General features: G+C 48.5%; 1 long non-coding RNA gene across 1 annotated transcript; it reads right to left on the bottom strand.

Moving 5' to 3' along the window:
• Nucleotides 1-423: 423 nt before the first annotated feature.
• LOC116370157 (uncharacterized) lies at nt 424-6,458 on the bottom strand. Its single transcript, XR_004208708.1, has 2 exons — nt 6,424-6,458; nt 424-722 (listed from the first exon to the last, which is right to left on the bottom strand). It is a non-coding gene; the product is annotated as an uncharacterized LOC116370157 (long non-coding RNA).
• Between the last annotated feature and the right edge of the window lie 13,217 nt (nt 6,459-19,675).

Below are 19,675 nucleotides of genomic sequence, written 5' to 3'. Positions count from 1 at the left end.
TGCCCAGTGGAGCTGAGCGCGCATAAGAGCCTTCCACTCAGAGGCTTGCTTCCCTAACAAAGACCTGTCCCCCCCCCCCCCCCCCTTATTCCATAGCCTATGCTCTGTCACTGGTGGGGAATGGTGTGTTTCAAAAAAAGTTCCATGCAATGGCCAGACATAAGGCACCCCTTTTTGGACTTGGTGGGGATTTCCCAGGCGTGGTGCCTTTATTTCAGGTGTCTCGTAATACGACTGTACGCAAAGCCTGCACTGAACATAGCCTCCTGTCATGAACACTCCCTCCCCGTCCACTCAGAGTGGCTCGTGGTTTAAGACGACTGTACTGAACATAGCCTCCTGTCATTTAACACTCCCTCCCTGTCCACTCAAGAGTGGCTCATGGTTTCCTACAATGGATTTGGCCCTTTTGAAGCGGATGTGGGTGGCTCTTAAAAGAGCCTTTGGGTTCAAGTCGGGATGTTGACGTTCCGAAAAGAGTGCGTTTAACCACCGAAACCGTACAGGGTTTTCAGAGCGTAGACCACGTCCATGGCCGTAACGGTCTTCCTCTTGGCGTGCTCGGTGTAGGTGACGGCGTCACGGATCACGTTCTCAAGGAACACCTTCAGGACACCGCGGGTCTCCTCGTAGATCAGGCCGGAGATACGCTTCATGCCGCCACGGCGAGCCAGACGGCGAATGGCGGGCTTGGTGATTCCCTGGATGTTATCGCGGAGAACCTTGCGGTGAACCTTACGGTGACGCTTGGCGCCTCCTTTTCCGAGTCCCTTGCCGCCTTTACCTCTTCCAGACATCGTGTGTTCGCTAGCTGAGTTCAAGTGAATGAATGACGCAATTTTTGGGACTTGGTGCTCTTATTATCTGCGTTTGGTGGACCTGATTGAAGCCAGTGGCACAGAAAGCGCGCGCTTTTGCCTGGCCTCTGCTGCAAAGGGGAGGGCGTTCGTTCTAGGGAACTATGGAGGAAGAAGAAATGAAAGCTACTTACATGCGCGGGAAACACACTCAAATACTGAGCTATGTTGAACACAAGGCCCAACTGTGACAACTGGGGGATCCACTACTAATCTGTGTCCCACTCTTCACATTGATTGGTGTTGTTCTTGTTGTTGTTGTTGTTGTTGTTGTTGTTGTTGTTGTTGCACCTGATTCAACTCTTTCAATCAGCTGTGCCTCTCCAGCGCTACAACAAAAATGGCTACTCTACCCCTGCCTGGAGTTGGGAAACACTGAACTAGTAGGATTCAACCCACTGCAGTTGCCAGTCACACCTAATAGAGATAGGCGTTAAAACCTCAAATAGTGTCACAAGTACAAAGGAGAAACGAAGTGGAACATATACGGGAAACAAATACACAAGGAACGCCACAAATCCTAAGGGGTCCGTAATGTCACCTCAGCAGTCATGTAGCTCTTTAAGGCCATGTAATAACATCATTCTTCTTTTTCTTCCCAAGACAGGATCCAGGTGGCCATGGGAAGGGTGGTGACACCTCTGCAAGCTGAAACGCTGTAAAACATTCCTCCGACACCCACCCAACACACACACACAATAAAGGGATCGTTTTCCTATGCGTACAGAGGTGATAGGGATGTGAAAATATTGTATGGTACTTTTTTCAAAAACCAATAACATAGCCTTATATTATGGAAATAGTGGTATGAGGTGGATCCTTTATAGGCCAGATAGCCTCAGATGTTGCATCGAATGATCTCAACAGGTCATTTCAAAGGGGACAAATGAGGCCCAAGGACACATACTGGCGATTTATCAATCGGTGCAGTTGATTCACATCTCAGATGTGACAAGGTTTCATCTTACAACTTATTGTTGCCATAATTGTCTCTTACCTGTACTTAGTGGCTGCCGAGAACGACTGACAAGCGTTCAACTAGCTGGGATGCAGCTAGTGTCATCAAAGCACAAAGCATAGCAAGTTAGAAGAAATAGGTTAAGGTTACGAAAAGGCTTAGGCTTACCCCAAATGTCACCTCCGTTCGTAGCTGTACTCCGTCCGTGTAGGCGCACAACAAGTCATCACACAGAGAGCACACTTGAAGCACAACTGCGCTGCCTGGAAGGCCGCAACGGACTGAATTGGAATCCCTCAAACAGCACACTAACTACATTCCGCTTTATGATGTCACAGTCAGCCCCTCGGAACACTGGTCCTCAACAATCTCAAACACCTTGGATACCAAAGCCAAACATTCTCGAATCACTCACATTCACAAATCAACCAGGGAGAAGAAGGCTGCCATGAATTGAATGCTGAAAAGCTAACCTCCTTCACAGAGCAACATCATAGGACTGGGAGTTTGTGTTCAACAGCAGGTTAGACTCTGCCACTTGTTCCCTTCAACTGCTTGCGTTCCCCTATTATCAAGGGCTTAGTTCCTCTATAGGCTACAGTGCAGATACTTCACATGCAGAGTACAACAACAAATAACAGAGGGCCTGTTACCACACCCTATAGGCTAGGAGTTGAACTTGGACCACAATGACATTGGTAGTAATTAGCCTGCAGCATAAATGACAGTGGAAATGGAAGTGCGACACATAGAGGAAAAGTCCTAATCCTAATCAAATAGACACATTTATTTTTTTATTTTTTTATTTCACCTTTATTTAACCAGGTAGGCAAGTTGAGAACAACTTCTCATTTACAATTGCGACCTAGCCAAGATAAAGCAAAGCAGTTTGACACATACAACGACACAGACTTACACATGGAGTAAAACAAACATACAGTCAATAATACAGTATAAACAAGTCTATATACCATGTGAGCAAATGAGGTGAGATAAGGGAGGTAAAGGTCAAAAAAAGGCCATGGTGGCAAAGTAAATACAATATAGCAAGTCAAACACTGGAATGGTAGATTTGCAAATGGAAGAAATGTCCAAAGTAGCAATAAAAATAATGTGGTGCAAAGGAGCAAAATTAATTAATTCATTAAATACAGTAGGGAAAGAGGTAGTTGTTTGGCCTAAATTATAGGTGGGCTATGTACAGGTGCAGTAATCTGTCAGCTGCTCTGACAGTTGGTGCTTAAAGCTAATATCTTTTGCACCACAGGTAGGTAGGTAGGTAGGTAGGTAGGACGTACATGGAATGACATGCGCTTTTATGGAAAGAGGTGGGTGGCTCTTAAAAGAGCCTTTTGTGGTAACAACATGTGTCGAGTAGAAAGAACACTGCTTGGAATAGGTTTACTTCTTCTTGGGGGCTGCCTTCTTGGCCTTGGCTGCCTTGGGCTTGGCGCCTTTGGGCTTCACTGCCTTGGTAGCCTTCTTGGGGCTCTTGGCCGCTTTCTTGGCCGCTGCGGCGGGCTTCTTCACCTTCTTTGGGCTCTTGGCGGCCTTTTTGGGTGTAGCGGGCTTCTTGGCCTTCTTGGGGGACTTCTTTGCGGCCACGGCCTTCTTGGCTGCTACCTTCTTGGGCTTCTTGGCGGCGGCGGGCTTCTTGGCGGCCACCTTCTTAGCTTTGGGGGCTGCGGATTTCTTGGCGGGCTTCTTTGCCTCGACGGCCTTCTTGTTGAGCTTGAAGGAGCCGGAGGCACCGGTGCCCTTGGTCTGGACCAGGGTGCCCTTGGTGACGAGGCTCTTGACGGCGATCTTGACACGGGAGTTGTTCTTCTCCACGTCGTAGCCGCCTGCCGCCAGAGACTTCTTGAGCGCGGCCAGGGACACGCCGCTCCTCTCCTTGGAGGCGGACAACGCCTTGACGATGAGCTCGCCTACGCTGGGTCCCGCTTTCTTGGGCTTGGCTGCTGCCTTCTTCTTGGGTGCCTTGGCCGGCGCGGCGGCGGGTGCTGGTGCGACTTCTGCCATGTCTGTCGTTCGGTCCGGTAAACACACACACTTACAACACTACGGTAGTCTGTGAGGAGGAGTACTTTGCTGTAGACGCTGCTCTGCGCTATTGAAGCTCTACACGGTGCAGGGGGCTGGCCTTAAACGCGACATGAGAACCATGTAGACTCAAGCCACCCAGCTCGGCTTCTCCGGGCTGGCCAAATGCTCTTTCACTTGTGTTTTCTGGTCGCCAATATCGGGCCAAAAGTCACCGACGGAGCCGTGTTTTTGGCCCAAAAGCGAACGGCCCAGCGAGCAGACTTGTGTCCGTTCAGAATAAAGTCATGTGGGCTGCAGAAGCCCCGTGTATTTTGCTGCGACTCGCTCAAAACCTCACCGTTCGACTGTCGGGTGGAGCGGTGCGCACTGCTTTTCCTGTGCTATTTGTCTCCTAAATGGCCTAAAAGTGCATCCGATTGCGAGCACCATTGATTGTGGAGTGAGCCGAGATGTCTGGCAAGGGAATCAAATGGTTTGGCGTCCCCTGATGTGCTCCTTGGTGTTTTAAAGGAGAGCTCTTTTGGGGACCTTAAAACACATGCACTTGTGAGGCCTGGCTGAGACTAGTTTCACCTTGTATTCGTCATGTGTCCAGGAGGCACAGGAAATAATACACTGTGTGTGATGTTTTATTAGTCCTTTAGTTGGATTTGGAGTCTGCTCTTTGTGCACAGTGTGTGTTTTTTTCTTCTGCTAGGTGGTCTCTCTCTCTGTGTGTCTCTTTCAAAAGCAGATGAGGTGAGGGCCAAAGTAGTTGAGCTCACTAAGCTCGTCTGTCTGTGAACAGGCCGAGATAGGCTTTTGTGCCCTTCTCTCTCGCAGTCCTTCCTCGCTTGACTCCGCAGCGTGACTCGTGCCGGTCTTTGTGTCTGTGGGTCTTGGTGTCTGGCTGTGCGGCCGGCGCTATGGAGGCTGGCGCCCCATGTGCTTGTTCGCCCTGATATAGGCCGAGAGAGAGAGAGAGAGCGATTTGGAGGCTCTTCTTCTCCTCCTCCTCCCCCCCCCTCTTGTACAGGTGGAACGGCTAGTTTCAATCGGTGACGTCACTTGCTCGGAGACTGTTCTTCATGTGTGCAGAGGGTCCCTGCTACGGCCTAAAGTGATTACTGGCTCCAGTCATTGGACTCCCCCTCACTGTGTTCTACTGGCATGCACACATTCCTACCCTGTTCATGTCAGCATCCTTTATCCCCCCCCCCTCCCCACAATTGGACACATGTCCTCCACACACACACACATGGATTTGCTTTTTTCACTGACAGGGTGGGTGGCTCTTAAAAGAGCCTTTGGGTTACTACAGCACTCCAAATGCGCTGTTTATTTGGAGCTGGTGTACTTGGTCACGGCCTTGGTGCCCTCGGACACTGCGTGCTTGGCCAGCTCTCCGGGGAGCAGCAGGCGCACTGCGGTCTGGATCTCCCTGGAGGTGATGGTGGAACGCTTGTTGTAGTGGGCCAGGCGAGACGACTCTCCGGCGATACGCTCGAAGATGTCGTTCACGAACGAGTTCATGATTCCCATGGCCTTGGAGGAGATGCCGGTATCGGGGTGGACCTGCTTCAGGACTTTGTACACGTAAATGGCGTAGCTCTCCTTCCTCGACTTTCGGCGTTTCTTGCCGCCTTTCCCTGCGGTCTTGGTGACGGCTTTCTTGGAGCCCTTCTTAGGTGCGGACTTTGCTGGCTCGGGCATGATGCTGATGTCTCGTTGCTTCTCACAAACGAATGAGGGGGTGGAGAGCCCTTTCCGTCTTATGAAGACGAAGCTAAGCTAATTCGCCGGCCGTGGACACACCCCTGCTTTCTCATAGGCGCCCCTGCCATTTGCCCAGTGGAGCTGAGCGCGCATAAGAGCCTTCCACTCAGAGGCTTGCTTCCCTAACAAAGACCTGTCCCCCCCCCCCCCCCCCCCCCTTATTCCATAGCCTATGCTCTGTCACTGGTGGGGAATGGTGTGTTTCAAAAAAAGATCCATGCAATGGCCAGACATAAGGCACCCCTTTTTGGACTTGGTGGGGATTTCCCAGGCGTGGTGCCTTTATTTCAGGTGTCTCGTAATACGACTGTACGCAAAGCCTGCACTGAACATAGCCTCCTGTCATGAACACTCCCTCCCCGTCCACTCAGAGTGGCTCGCGGTTTAATACGACTGTACTGAACATAGCCTTCTGTCATTTAACACTCCCTCCCTGTCCACTCAAGAGTGGCTCATGGTTTCCTACAATGGATTTGGCCCTTTTGAAGCGGATGTGGGTGGCTCTTAAAAGAGCCTTTGGGTTCAAGTCGGGATGTTGACGTTCCGAAAAGAGTGCGTTTAACCGCCGAAACCGTACAGGGTGCGTCCCTGGCGTTTCAGAGCGTAGACCACGTCCATGGCCGTAACGGTCTTCCTCTTGGCGTGCTCGGTGTAGGTGACGGCGTCACGGATCACGTTCTCAAGGAACACCTTCAGGACACCGCGGGTCTCCTCGTAGATCAGGCCGGAGATACGCTTCACGCCGCCACGGCGAGCCAGACGGCGAATGGCGGGCTTGGTGATTCCCTGGATGTTATCGCGGAGAACCTTACGGTGACGCTTGGCGCCTCCTTTTCCGAGTCCCTTGCCGCCTTTACCTCTTCCAGACATCGTGTGTTCGCTAGCTGAGTTCAAGTGAATGAATGACGCAATTTTTGGGGCTTGGTGCTCTTATTATCTGCGTTTGGTGGACCTGATTGAAGCCAGTGGCACAGAAAGCGCGCGCTTTTGCCTGGCCTCTGCTGCAAAGGGGAGGGCGTTCGTTCTAGGGAACTATGGAGGAAGAAGAAATGAAAGCTACTTATATGCGCGGGAAACACACTCAAATACTGAGCTATGTTGAACACAAGGCCCAACTGTGACAACTGGGGGATCCACTACTAATCTGTGTCCCACTCTTCACATTGATTGGTGTTGTTCTTGTTGTTGTTGTTGTTGCACCTGATTCAACTCTTTCAATCAGCTGTGCCTCTCCAGCGCTACAACAAAAATGGCTACTCTACCCCTGCCTGGAGTTGGGAAACACTGAACTAGTAGGATTCAACCCACTGCAGTTGCCAGTCACACCTAATAGAGATAGGCGTTAAAACCTCAAATAGTGTCACAAGTACAAAGGAGAAACGAAGTGGAACATATACGGGAAACAAATACACAAGGAACGCTACAAATCCTAAGGGGTCCGTAATGTCACCTCAGCAGTCATGTAGCTCTTTAAGGCCATGTAATAACATCATTCTTCTTTTTCTTCCCAAGACAGGATCCAGGTGGCCATGGGAAGGGTGGTGACACCTCTGCAAGCTGAAACGCTGTAAAACATTCCTCAGACACCCACCCAACACACACACACAATAAAGGGATCGTTTTCCTATGCGTACAGAGGTGATAGGGATGTGCAAATATTGTATGGTACTTTTTTCAAAAACCAATAACATAGCCTTATATTATGGAAATAGTGGTATGAGGTGGATCCTTTATAGGCCAGATAGCCTCAGATGTTGCATCGAATGATCTCAACAGGTCATTGCAAAGGGGACAAATGATGCCCAAGGACACATACTGGCGATTTATCAATCGGTGCAGTTGATTCACATCTCAGATGTGACTAGGTTTCATCTTACAACTTATTGTTGCCATAATTGTCTCTTACCTGTACTTAGTGGCTGCCGAGAACGCCTGACAAGCGTTCAACTAGCTGGGATGCAGCTAGTGTCATCAAAGCACAAAGCATAGCAAGTTAGAAGAAATAGGTTAAGGTTACGAAAAGGCTTAGGCTTACCCCAAATGTCACCTCCGTTCGTAGCTGTACTCCGTCCGTGTAGGCGCACAACAAGTCATCACACAGAGAGCACACTTGAAGCACAACTGCGCTGCCTGGAAGGCCGCAACGGACTGAATTGGAATCCCTCAAACAGCACACTAACTACATTCCGCTTTATGATGTCACAGTCAGCCCCTCGGAACACTGGTCCTCAACAATCTCAAACACCTTGGATACCAAAGCCAAACATTCTCGAATCACTCACATTCACAAATCAACCAGGGAGAAGAAGGCTGCCATGAATTGAATGCTGAAAAGCTAACCTCCTTCACAGAGCAACATCATAGGACTGGGAGTTTGTGTTCAACAGCAGGTTAGACTCTGCCACTTGTTCCCTTCAACTGCTTGCGTTCCCCTATTATCAAGGGCTTAGTTCCTCTATAGGCTACAGTGCAGATACTTCACATGCAGAGTACAACAAGAAATAACAGAGGGCCTGTTACCACACCCTATAGGCTAGGAGTTGAACTTGGACCACAATGACATTGGTAGTAATTAGCCTGCAGCATAAATGACAGTGGAAATGGAAGTGCGACACATAGAGGAAAAGTCCTAATCCTAATCAAATAGACACATTTTTTTATTTATTTTTTTATTTCACCTTTATTTAACCAGGTAGGCAAGTTGAGAACAACTTCTCATTTACAATTGCGACCTAGCCAAGATAAAGCAAAGCAGTTTGACACATACAACGACACAGACTTACACATGGAGTAAAACAAACATACAGTCAATAATACAGTATAAACAAGTCTATATACCATGTGAGCAAATGAGGTGAGATAAGGGAGGTAAAGGTCAAAAAAAGGCCATGGTGGCAAAGTAAATACAATATAGCAAGTCAAACACTGGAATGGTAGATTTGCAAATGGAAGAAATGTCCAAAGTAGCAATAAAAATAATGGGGTGCAAAGGAGCTAAATTAATTCATTCATTAAATACAGTAGGGAAAGAGGTAGTTGTTTGGCCTAAATTATAGGTGGGCTATGTACAGGTGCAGTAATCTGTGAGCTGCTCTGACAGTTGGTGCTTAAAGCTAGTGAGGGAGATAAGTGTTTCCAGTTTCACAGATTTTTCTACTTCCTTCCAGTCATTGGCAGCAGAGAACTGGAAGGAAGGAGAGGCGGCCAAAGAAAGATTTGGTTTTGGGGGTGACTAGAGAGATATACATACACCTGTTTAGCAGAAATGCTTGTGTTACTAGCTCCAACAGCACAGTCAAGTCTAACAAGTAAGATCGAACCATGTTCCAACATTCCACACAATACACCCAAATGGAATTGGAATACATCAATATATGGACGAGCCATGTCAGACAGTCCGTAGACTAACATACCTTACAATACAATACTTTATATATCCACATGACATGAGCTATGCAAACGACCTCCACGTTAGGAATGTGCCCAGTGATATCTAACAAAAACACACATGGCAAGACAGGAAGGAAGACATGCAGAAGTGCTCATGAAGAGGACACGAAGAAGACCGGAATCATCTCCAAGTGAACAATGTCAAAGGAATAGGTCAAGTCATATAGATAGGGAGGCATTTCACCGCCACCCACTGGACCACAAGTCATTTAGCCAACACTGGCTCATCATTCAAGCCACATAGGGAGGGATCTTAACACCACCTGCTGGATCAGAAGTGCCACTCACAATGGCCACACAGAGCATTTCTCCCTCAACCTGATGCAATTGTCACAACAAGTACGTGGTCAAAATCAAACATTAACTACCAACAGATCATCAAATAGGCAAACACATGCTCATGTAGAGTACCTCAAATTATACAGTTACTTTGTCACCAAACCTAATCTGTCATTCATCTACAAATACATGCTCTTCTAAAGCCACAATGCAATGTTCACATGGTAGATTTCAGTTCTTACAATCTATGTCACTATTACTTCATTTGACTGCTCTTAAATCATATTCACTTAACCCTTTTGTTCACCTGCTGATTTTCTGCTGGTTTGTCTCTTGCAGATTTGGACATCATGTGAATGTATGTTTCTCCGCCGCCCATTGGACGGGAGGCTCGGCCTCTCCGTGCCGCCCCAAAATGCAACCCCCTCCCTCGCCGAGGCCCGCTTGGGTCTTTTGTTAGGGCCGCGAGCAACGTTACTCTTTACGCGCAATAATGCTCTCTCATTCTAGCCTAGTACTTGTTATTCTTCATTTTAGGCCTCATGTGGGCACTTGATACTGTGCCGTGTTTATGTGTGTATCTAACAAACGCGCCAAATAGTTGGCCAGGCATACAAAGGACACTTTGCGCTTTTGCTGAGCTAGGTGGTTGGCTCTTAAAAGAGCCTTTGGGGGTTGAGTAGTCAAGTTGCAGCCGCACCAGCGATTTTACTTGGCTTTGACGGCCTTCTCAGTCTTCTTGGGGAGCAGCACTGCCTGGATGTTGGGCAGAACACCACCCTGAGCGATGGTCACGCCGCCAAGCAGTTTGTTCAGCTCCTCGTCGTTACGGACTGCCAGCTGCAGGTGACGGGGGATGATACGAGTCTTCTTGTTGTCACGGGCAGCGTTTCCGGCCAACTCCAGGATCTCAGCAGTCAGGTACTCGAGCACTGCGGCCAGGTAGACTGGTGCGCCAGCGCCCACACGCTCGGCGTAGTTGCCTTTGCGCAGCAGCCTGTGCACACGGCCCACGGGGAACTGGAGCCCGGCACGGGATGAACGTGTCTTTGCCTTCGCCCTGGCCTTGCCTCCGGTTTTGCCTCTTCCGCTCATATTGGTAGCTTCAGTATGTCACAGAAAGTCTCAATGAGGCGCTGGCCACCTCGAGAGCCTTACTTATACCTCGCCACAAGAGGCATCGATTGGCCACTGGACCGGTGTGCCCTTATCCAATTGGAGTGAGGGAGAGACAGACAGTCAGCCCTAAGCCCGCCCGCCCGCAGGCAGCAGAGTGACAAGGGCTAGGCTACTCTGTTTCCCTCCGACTTTTGTTACTTTTTCTCATTGGCGGGAGCGCCAAAGTGACAACTCAAATCACTGAAACATGTATCAATCAATTCGAGAGTGGCTCATAATACAAATGGCTGCTGTCCAACACACTATAGTATGTATTCCTCTTATTATCAGGATCAATGTGACATGCGAATTCTAACACATATCACACCAATGTTGACTGGTGAGGGTGCTGCACTCTTGAGTGACAAATGTAAAGCCATTTAGCCACTCGAACATGTGGTGCGTAAGTCATTCATTTCATATCTTTTGCACCACAGGTAGGTAGGTAGGTAGGACGTACATGGAATGACATGCGCTTTTATGGAAAGAGGTGGGTGGCTCTTAAAAGAGCCTTTTGTGGTAACAACATGTGTCGAGTAGAAAGAACACTGTTTGGAATAGGTTTACTTCTTCTTGGGGGCTGCCTTCTTGGCCTTGGCTGCCTTGGGCTTGGCGGCTTTGGGCTTCACTGCCTTGGTAGCCTTCTTGGGGCTCTTGGCCGCTTTCTTGGCCGCTGCGGCGGGCTTCTTCACCTTCTTTGGGCTCTTGGCGGCCTTTTTGGGTGTAGCGGGCTTCTTGGCCTTCTTGGGGGACTTCTTTGCGGCCACGGCCTTCTTGGCTGCTACCTTCTTGGGCTTCTTGGCGGCGGCGGGCTTCTTGGCGGCCACCTTCTTAGCTTTGGGGGCTGCGGCTTTCTTGGCGGGCTTCTTTGCCTCGACGGCCTTCTTGTTGAGCTGGAAGGAGCCGGAGGCACCGGTGCCCTTGGTCTGGACCAGGGTGCCCTTGGTGACGAGGCTCTTGACGGCGATCTTGACACGGGAGTTGTTCTTCTCCACGTCGTAGCCGCCTGCCGCCAGAGACTTCTTGAGCGCGGCCAGGGACACGCCGCTCCTCTCCTTGTAGGCGGACACCGCCTTGACGATGAGCTCGCCTACGCTGGGTCCCGCTTTCTTGGGCTTGGCTGCTGCCTTCTTCTTGGGTGCCTTGGCCGGCGCGGCGGCGGCGGGTGCTGGTGCGACTTCTGCCATGTCTGTCGTTCGGTCCGGTAAACACACACACTTACAACACTACGGTAGTCTGTGAGGAGGAGTACTTTGCTGTAGACGCTGCTCTGCGCTATTGAAGCTCTACACCGTGCAGGGGGCTGGCCTTAAACGCGACATGAGAACCATGTAGACTCAAGCCACCCAGCTCGGCTTCTCCGGGCTGGCCAAATGCTCTTTCACTTGTGTTTTCTGGTCGCCAATATCGGGCCAAAAGTCACCGACGGAGCCGTGTTTTTGGCCCAAAAGCGAACGGCCCAGCGAGCAGACTTGTGTCCGTTCAGAATAAAGTCATGTGGGCTGCAGAAGCCCCGTGCATTTTGCTGCGACTCGCTCAAAACCTCACCGTTCGACTGTCGGGTGGAGCGGTGCGCACTGCTTTTCCTGTGCTATTTGTCTCCTAAATGGCCTAAAAGTGCATCCGATTGCGAGCACCATTGATTGTGGAGTGAGCCGAGATGTCTGGCAAGGGAATCAAATGGTTTGGCGTCCCCTGATGTGCTCCTTGGTGTTTTAAAGGAGAGCTCTTTTGGGGACCTTAAAACACATGCACTTGTGAGGCCTGGCTGAGACTAGTTTCACCTTGTATTCGTCATGTGTCCAGGAGGCACAGGAAATAATACACTGTGTGTGATGTTTTAGTCCTTTAGTTGGATTTGGAGCCTGCTCTTTGTGCACAGTGTGTGTTTTTTTCTTCTGCTAGGTGGTCTCTCTCTCTGTGTGTCTCTTTCAAAAGCAGATGAGGTGAGGGCCAAAGTAGTTGAGCTCACTCAGCTCGTCTGTCTGTGAACAGGCCGAGATAGGCTTTTGTGCCCTTCTCTCTCGCAGTCCTTCCTCGCTTGACTCCGCAGCGTGACTCGTGCCCGTCTTTGTGTCTGTGGGTCTTGGTGTCTGGCTGTGCGGCCGGCGCTATGGAGGCTGGCGCCCCATGTGCTTGTTCGCCCTGATATAGGCCGAGAGAGAGAGAGAGAGAGATTTGGAGGCTCTTCTTCTCCTCCTCCTCTTCCCCCTCTTGTACAGGTGGAACGGCTAGTTTCAATCGGTGACGTCACTTGCTCGGAGACTGTTCTTCATGTGTGCAGAGGGTCCCTGCTTCGGCCTAAAGTGATACAGTCTCCAGTCATTGGACTCCCCCTCACTGTGTTCTACTGGCATGCACACATTCCTACCCTGTTCATGTCAGCATCCTTTATCCCCCCCCCCTCCCCACAATTGGACACATGTCCTCCACACAAACACACATGGATTTGCTTTTTTCACTGACAGGGTGGGTGGCTCTTAAAAGAGCCTTTGGGTTACTACAGCACTCCAAATGCGCTGTTTATTTGGAGCTGGTGTACTTGGTCACGGCCTTGGTGCCCTCGGACACTGCGTGCTTGGCCAGCTCTCCGGGGAGCAGCAGGCGCACTGCGGTCTGGATCTCCCTGGAGGTGATGGTGGAACGCTTGTTGTAGTGGGCCAGGCGAGACGACTCTCCGGCGATACGCTCGAAGATGTCGTTCACGAACGAGTTCATGATTCCCATGGCCTTGGAGGAGATGCCGGTATCGGGGTGGACCTGCTTCAGGACTTTGTACACGTAAATGGCGTAGCTCTCCTTCCTCGACTTTCGGCGTTTCTTGCCGCCTTTCCCTGCGGTCTTGGTGACGGCTTTCTTGGATCCCTTCTTGGGCGCGGACTTTGCTGGCTCGGGCATGATGCTGGTGTCTCGTTGCTTCTCACAAACGAATGAGGGGGTGGAGAGCCCTTTCCGTCTTATGAAGACGAAGCTAAGCTAATTCGCGGGCCTTGGACACACCCCTGCTTTCTCATAGGCGCCCCTGCCATTTGCCCAGTGGAGCTGAGCGCGCATAAGAGCCTTCCACTCAGAGGCTTGCTTCCCTAACAAAGACCTGTCCCCCCCCCCCCCCCTTATTCCATAGCCTATGCTCTGTCACTGGTGGGGAATGGTGTGTTTCGAAAAAAGATCCATGCAATGGCCAGACATAAGGCACCCCTTTTTGGACTTGGTGGGGATTTCCCAGGCGTGGTGCCTTTATTTCAGGTGTCTCGTAATACGACTGTACGCAAAGCCTGCACTGAACATAGCCTCCTGTCATGAACACTCCCTCCCCGTCCACTCAGAGTGGCTCGTGGTTTAATACGACTGTCCTGAACATAGCCTCCTGTCATTTAACACTCCCTCCCTGTCCACTCAAGAGTGGCTCATGGTTTCCTACAATGGATTTGGCCCTTTTGAAGCGGATGTGGGTGGCTCTTAAAAGAGCCTTTGGGTTCAAGTCGGGATGTTGACGTTCCGAAAAGAGTGCGTTTAACCGCCGAAACCGTACAGGGTGCGTCCCTGGCGTTTCAGAGCGTAGACCACGTCCATGGCCGTAACGGTCTTCCTCTTGGCGTGCTCGGTGTAGGTGACGGCGTCACGGATCACGTTCTCAAGGAACACCTTCAGGACACCGCGGGTCTCCTCGTAGATCAGGCCGGAGATACGCTTCACGCCGCCACGGCGAGCCAGACGGCGAATGGCGGGCTTGGTGATTCCCTGGATGTTATCGCGGAGAACCTTACGGTGACGCTTGGCGCCTCCTTTTCCGAGTCCCTTGCCGCCTTTACCTCTTCCAGACATTGTGTAGTTCGCTAGCTGAGTTCAAGTGAATGAATGACGCAATTTTTGGGGCTTGGTGCTCTTATTATCTGCGTTTGGTGGACCTGATTGAAGCCAGTGGCACAGAAAGCGCGCGCTTTTGCCTGGCCTCTGCTGCAAAGGGGAGGGCGTTCGTTCTAGGGAACTATGGAGGAAGAAGAAATGAAAGCTACTTACATGCGCGGGAAACACACTCAAATACTGAGCTATGTTGAACACAAGGCCCAACTGTGACAACTGGGGGATCCACTACTAATCTGTGTCCCACTCTTCACATTGATTGGTGTTGTTGTTCTTGTTGTTGTTGTTGTTGTTGTTGTTGTTGTTGTTGTTGTTTCACCTGATTCAACTCTTTCAATCAGCTGTGCCTCTCCAGCGCTACAACAAAAATGGCTACTCTACCCCTGCCTGGAGTTGGGAAACACTGAACTAGTAGGATTCAACCCACTGCAGTTGCCAGTCACACCTAATAGAGATAGGCGTTAAAACCTCAAATAGTGTCACAAGTACAAAGGAGAAACGAAGTGGAACATATACGGGAAACAAATACACAAGGAACGCTACAAATCCTAAGGGGTCCGTAATGTCACCTCAGCAGTCATGTAGCTCTTTAAGGCCATGTAATAACATCATTCTTCTTTTTCTTCCCAAGACAGGATCCAGGTGGCCATGGGAAGGGTGGTGACACCTCTGCAAGCTGAAACGCTGTAAAACATTCCTCAGACACCCACCCAACACACACACACAATAAAGGGATCGTTTTCCTATGCGTACAGAGGTGATAGGGATGTGCAAATATTGTATGGTACTTTTTTCAAAAACCAATAACATAGCCTTATATTATGGAAATAGTGGTATGAGGTGGATCCTTTATAGGCCAGATAGCCTCAGATGTTGCATCGAATGATCTCAACAGGTCATTGCAAAGGGGACAAATGAGGCCCAAGGACACATACTGGCGATTTATCAATCGGTGCAGTTGATTCACATCTCAGATGTGACTAGGTTTCATCTTACAACTTATTGTTGCCATAATTGTCTCTTACCTGTACTTAGTGGCTGCCGAGAACGCCTGACAAGCGTTCAACTAGCTGGGATGCAGCTAGTGTCATCAAAGCACAAAGCATAGCAAGTTAGAAGAAATAGGTTAAGGTTACGAAAAGGCTTAGGCTTACCCCAAATGTCACCTCCGTTCGTAGCTGTACTCCGTCCGTGTAGGCGCACAACAAGTCATCACACAGAGAGCACACTTGAAGCACAACTGCGCTGCCTGGAAGGCCGCAACGGACTGAATTGGAATCCCTCAAACAGCACACTAACTACATTCCGCTTTATGATGTCACAGTCAGCCCCTCGGAACACTGGTCCTCAACAATCTCAAACACCTTGGATACCAAAGCCAAACATTCTCGAATCACTCACATTCACAAATCAACCAGGGAGAAGAAGGCTGCCATGAATTGAATGCTGAAAAGCTAACCTCCTTCACAGAGCAACATCATAGGACTGGGAGTTTGTGTTCAACAGCAGGTTAGACTCTGCCACTTGTTCCCTTCAACTGCTTGCGTTCCCCTATTATCAAGGGCTTAGTTCCTCTATAGGCTACAGTGCAGATACTTCACATGCAGAGTACAACAACAAATAACAGAGGGCCTGTTACCACACCCTATAGGCTAGGAGTTGAACTTGGACCACAATGACATTGGTAGTAATTAGCCTGCAGCATAAATGACAGTGGAAATGGAAGTGCGACACATAGAGGAAAAGTCCTAATCCTAATCAAATAGACACATTTTTTATTTATTTTTTTATTTCACCTTTATTTAACCAGGTAGGCAAGTTGAGAACAACTTCTCATTTACAATTGCGACCTAGCCAAGATAAAGCAAAGCAGTTTGACACATACAACGACACAGACTTACACATGGAGTAAAACAAACATACAGTCAATAATACAGTATAAACAAGTCTATATACCATGTGAGCAAATGAGGTGAGATAAGGGAGGTAAAGGTCAAAAAAAGGCCATGGTGGCAAAGTAAATACAATATAGCAAGTCAAACACTGGAATGGTAGATTTGCAAATGGAACAAATGTCCAAAGTAGCAATAAAAATAATGGGGTGCAAAGGAGCTAAATTAATTCATTCATTAAATACAGTAGGGAAAGAGGTAGTTGTTTGGCCTAAATTATAGGTGGGCTATGTACAGGTGCAGTAATCTGTGAGCTGCTCTGACAGTTGGTGCTTAAAGCTAGTGAGGGAGATAAGTGTTTCCAGTTTCACAGATTTTTCTACTTCCTTCCAGTCATTGGCAGCAGAGAACTGGAAGGAAGGAGAGGCGGCCAAAGAAAGATTTGGTTTTGGGGGTGACTAGAGAGATATACATACACCTGTTTAGCAGAAATGCTTGTGTTACTAGCTCCAACAGCACAGTCAAGTCTAACAAGTAAGATCGAACCATGTTCCAACATTCCACACAATACACCCAAATGGAATTGGAATACATCAATATATGGACGAGCCATGTCAGACAGTCCGTAGACTAACATACCTTACAATACAATACTTTATATATCCACATGACATGAGCTATGCAAACGACCTCCACGTTAGGAATGTGCCCAGTGATATCTAACAAAAACACACATGGCAAGACAGGAAGGAAGACATGCAGAAGTGCTCATGAAGAGGACACGAAGAAGACCGGAATCATCTCCAAGTGAACAATGTCAAAGGAATAGGTCAAGTCATATAGATAGGGAGGCATTTCACCGCCACCCACTGGACCACAAGTCATTTAGCCAACACTGGCTCATCATTCAAGCCACATAGGGAGGGATCTTAACACCACCTGCTGGATCAGAAGTGCCACTCACAATGGCCACACAGAGCATTTCTCCCTCAACCTGATGCAATTGTCACAACAAGTACGTGGTCAAAATCAAACATTAACTACCAACAGATCATCAAATAGGCAAACACATGCTCATGTAGAGTACCTCAAATTATACAGTTACTTTGTCACCAAACCTAATCTGTCATTCATCTACAAATACATGCTCTTCTAAAGCCACAATGCAATGTTCACATGGTAGATTTCAGTTCTTACAATCTATGTCACTATTACTTCATTTGACTGCTCTTAAATCATATTCACTTAACCCTTTTGTTCACCTGCTGATTTTCTGCTGGTTTGTCTCTTGCAGATTTGGACATCATGTGAATGTATGTTTCTCAAGTATCAAAAGAGGGTAAGTTACATTGACCTACTTTATGAAAAACGGAATGCTACTTTTCTCTCTAGCCTAGTGCACTCTTATCTGTAAGCTCTCCTACTGGTGTAGGTAGCTCCAAAAAAAAAGCTCCAGATGCCATTACCCCATGTAGCCTATAGAACTTTATCTCGACGACCACATTTTACACCAATGCACCCCGAGAATCGGTTGGTGGTCGGGAATCAAGTGGATGATTCTGGGACCAATTACAGGAGGGGGTCTGTCTGTTGGATGAGGGGTGTACTGAACTGTGCCTATAGCATGTCAAGAATCCCTCCAACGGGAAATAGGCTTTGGCAAATGGCCAGGGGCGCTGTCCTTTTCAGCACCACGGAGCTCCGCTATTACCTGTCTCATGAGTGAAGATGCAACAGCAGACAATTCCTGCTCTTTGGTCCGGCAATTACACACTTTAGCCGTGTCATTGCTGCATTTAACTGGCAGCCTGTATTTAGGGCCTTTACTTTGTCTTATCATTTCGATTCCTCAGCAAATCTTCTTTTAAAAATGAACTAAATCCCACATCAGAAGTCGACTTCAAATCACGTCAAGGACACACGACTCGACTCAACGGAAGTCAGTAGTATCAAATATTCTCCACTGTGAAGGTGTCATGTGCTGAGCCATTTAGTTCCTTATGAAGCCTATTTACGAAGCCAATACAGCAATCAACACGTACCTGCCCGCATTGCTGATTGCTATTTTGTAATTGGTCAACTACTAATAGGGCAATCATCCCGGCTGCTTGTGTCCTGTTTCGTAACAGCTCTTTTGCAAGCCCTTGATGATTACATCTATTGATTCCTGCCGTCCTGATACCTTTTCTCTTCATTCTCTTAAGGGATCTCGGATCTAGTCTAAAGGACTAACAATGGGTATGGCATTGGAATATTCAATCGCACACTGAATTCATCCCACTAAATACATTCCTTTCATTTCTCCATTTATTCCACCATATCGAAACAACTTACCTATGCACTCACACAAACAAGCACAAAAGGGCGACTTAATAATATCACGTCTAATTGGGTGGCCTACAACATTTCCTGTACCTTCAACCAAAACGTTGGTACCACTTTTTTTCGACCACCTTTCACTTGCGCTGGACAGAGATATATCATTTGACTTTCAATAGCTTAGTCAGTCGCATGAATTATGGGGTGCACACAGCTAACGTTGTAATGATCGGATCAAAACATGGATTTTTTGGGCCATCGAGGAATGTCACATGGCCCAGAAATGATTGAATGGCCATTTTCACAAAGGAAAAGACATACTCTAGCATGTTACATTCAAGAGCAATTGGATTCGAAAAACACAACGACCCACTTGGGGACCCCGAGGACCGAGTTTGGGAAACACTGGCCTGAAGATCAAATACCATAGGGAGCAACTATGGACGTGCTCACACCGGACAGTACCCGCGTTTAACCACTATATGGCCTCCGTGCTCCACGGTCAAACTTTTCCCCTCTCAACCCTCTCAACTTTCAAGTCAGTTGTTTTCTTAGCTACATAGTGACCATTTTCGCCACTTTTGCCCTATAATCATTACTATCACTCATTACTGCTACTGTATTTTTCCCCTCTTCTACTCTAGGCATACATCTAATCACATATAGAGAGCGTTATTGAAACGACTCAAGTCAGTTAAGAAACAAACTCTTATTTACATCCCGGCCGGTGGTGATACAGCCTGGAATCGAACCACGGTCTGTAGGGACTCGAGAGCAGGGAACACTGTGGGAAAGGGGCGTGTACAAATGGAACAATTGTGCCTTTTTGACTGAAATATGGAGGGTGGCCTGAACAAGCGTTCAAACTAGCTGGGATGCAGCTAGTGTCATCAAAGCACAAAGCATAGCAAGTTAGAGCAATATGTTTAAGGTTCGAAAAGGCTTAGGCTTACCCCAAATGTCACCTCCGTTCGTAGCTGTACTCCCGTCCGTGTAGGCGCACAACAAGTCTCACACAGAGAGCCACACTTGAAGCACAACTGCGCTGCCTGGAGGCCGCAACGGACTGAATTGGAATCCCTCAAACAGCACACTAA

Source organism: Oncorhynchus kisutch, unplaced genomic scaffold, assembly GCF_002021735.2.
Source record: "Oncorhynchus kisutch isolate 150728-3 unplaced genomic scaffold, Okis_V2 scaffold2465, whole genome shotgun sequence".
Taxonomy (NCBI): Eukaryota; Metazoa; Chordata; class Actinopteri; order Salmoniformes; family Salmonidae; genus Oncorhynchus; species Oncorhynchus kisutch.
Note: the sequence above shows the minus strand (reverse complement) of the source record. Positions and strands in the feature narration are given on the sequence as shown.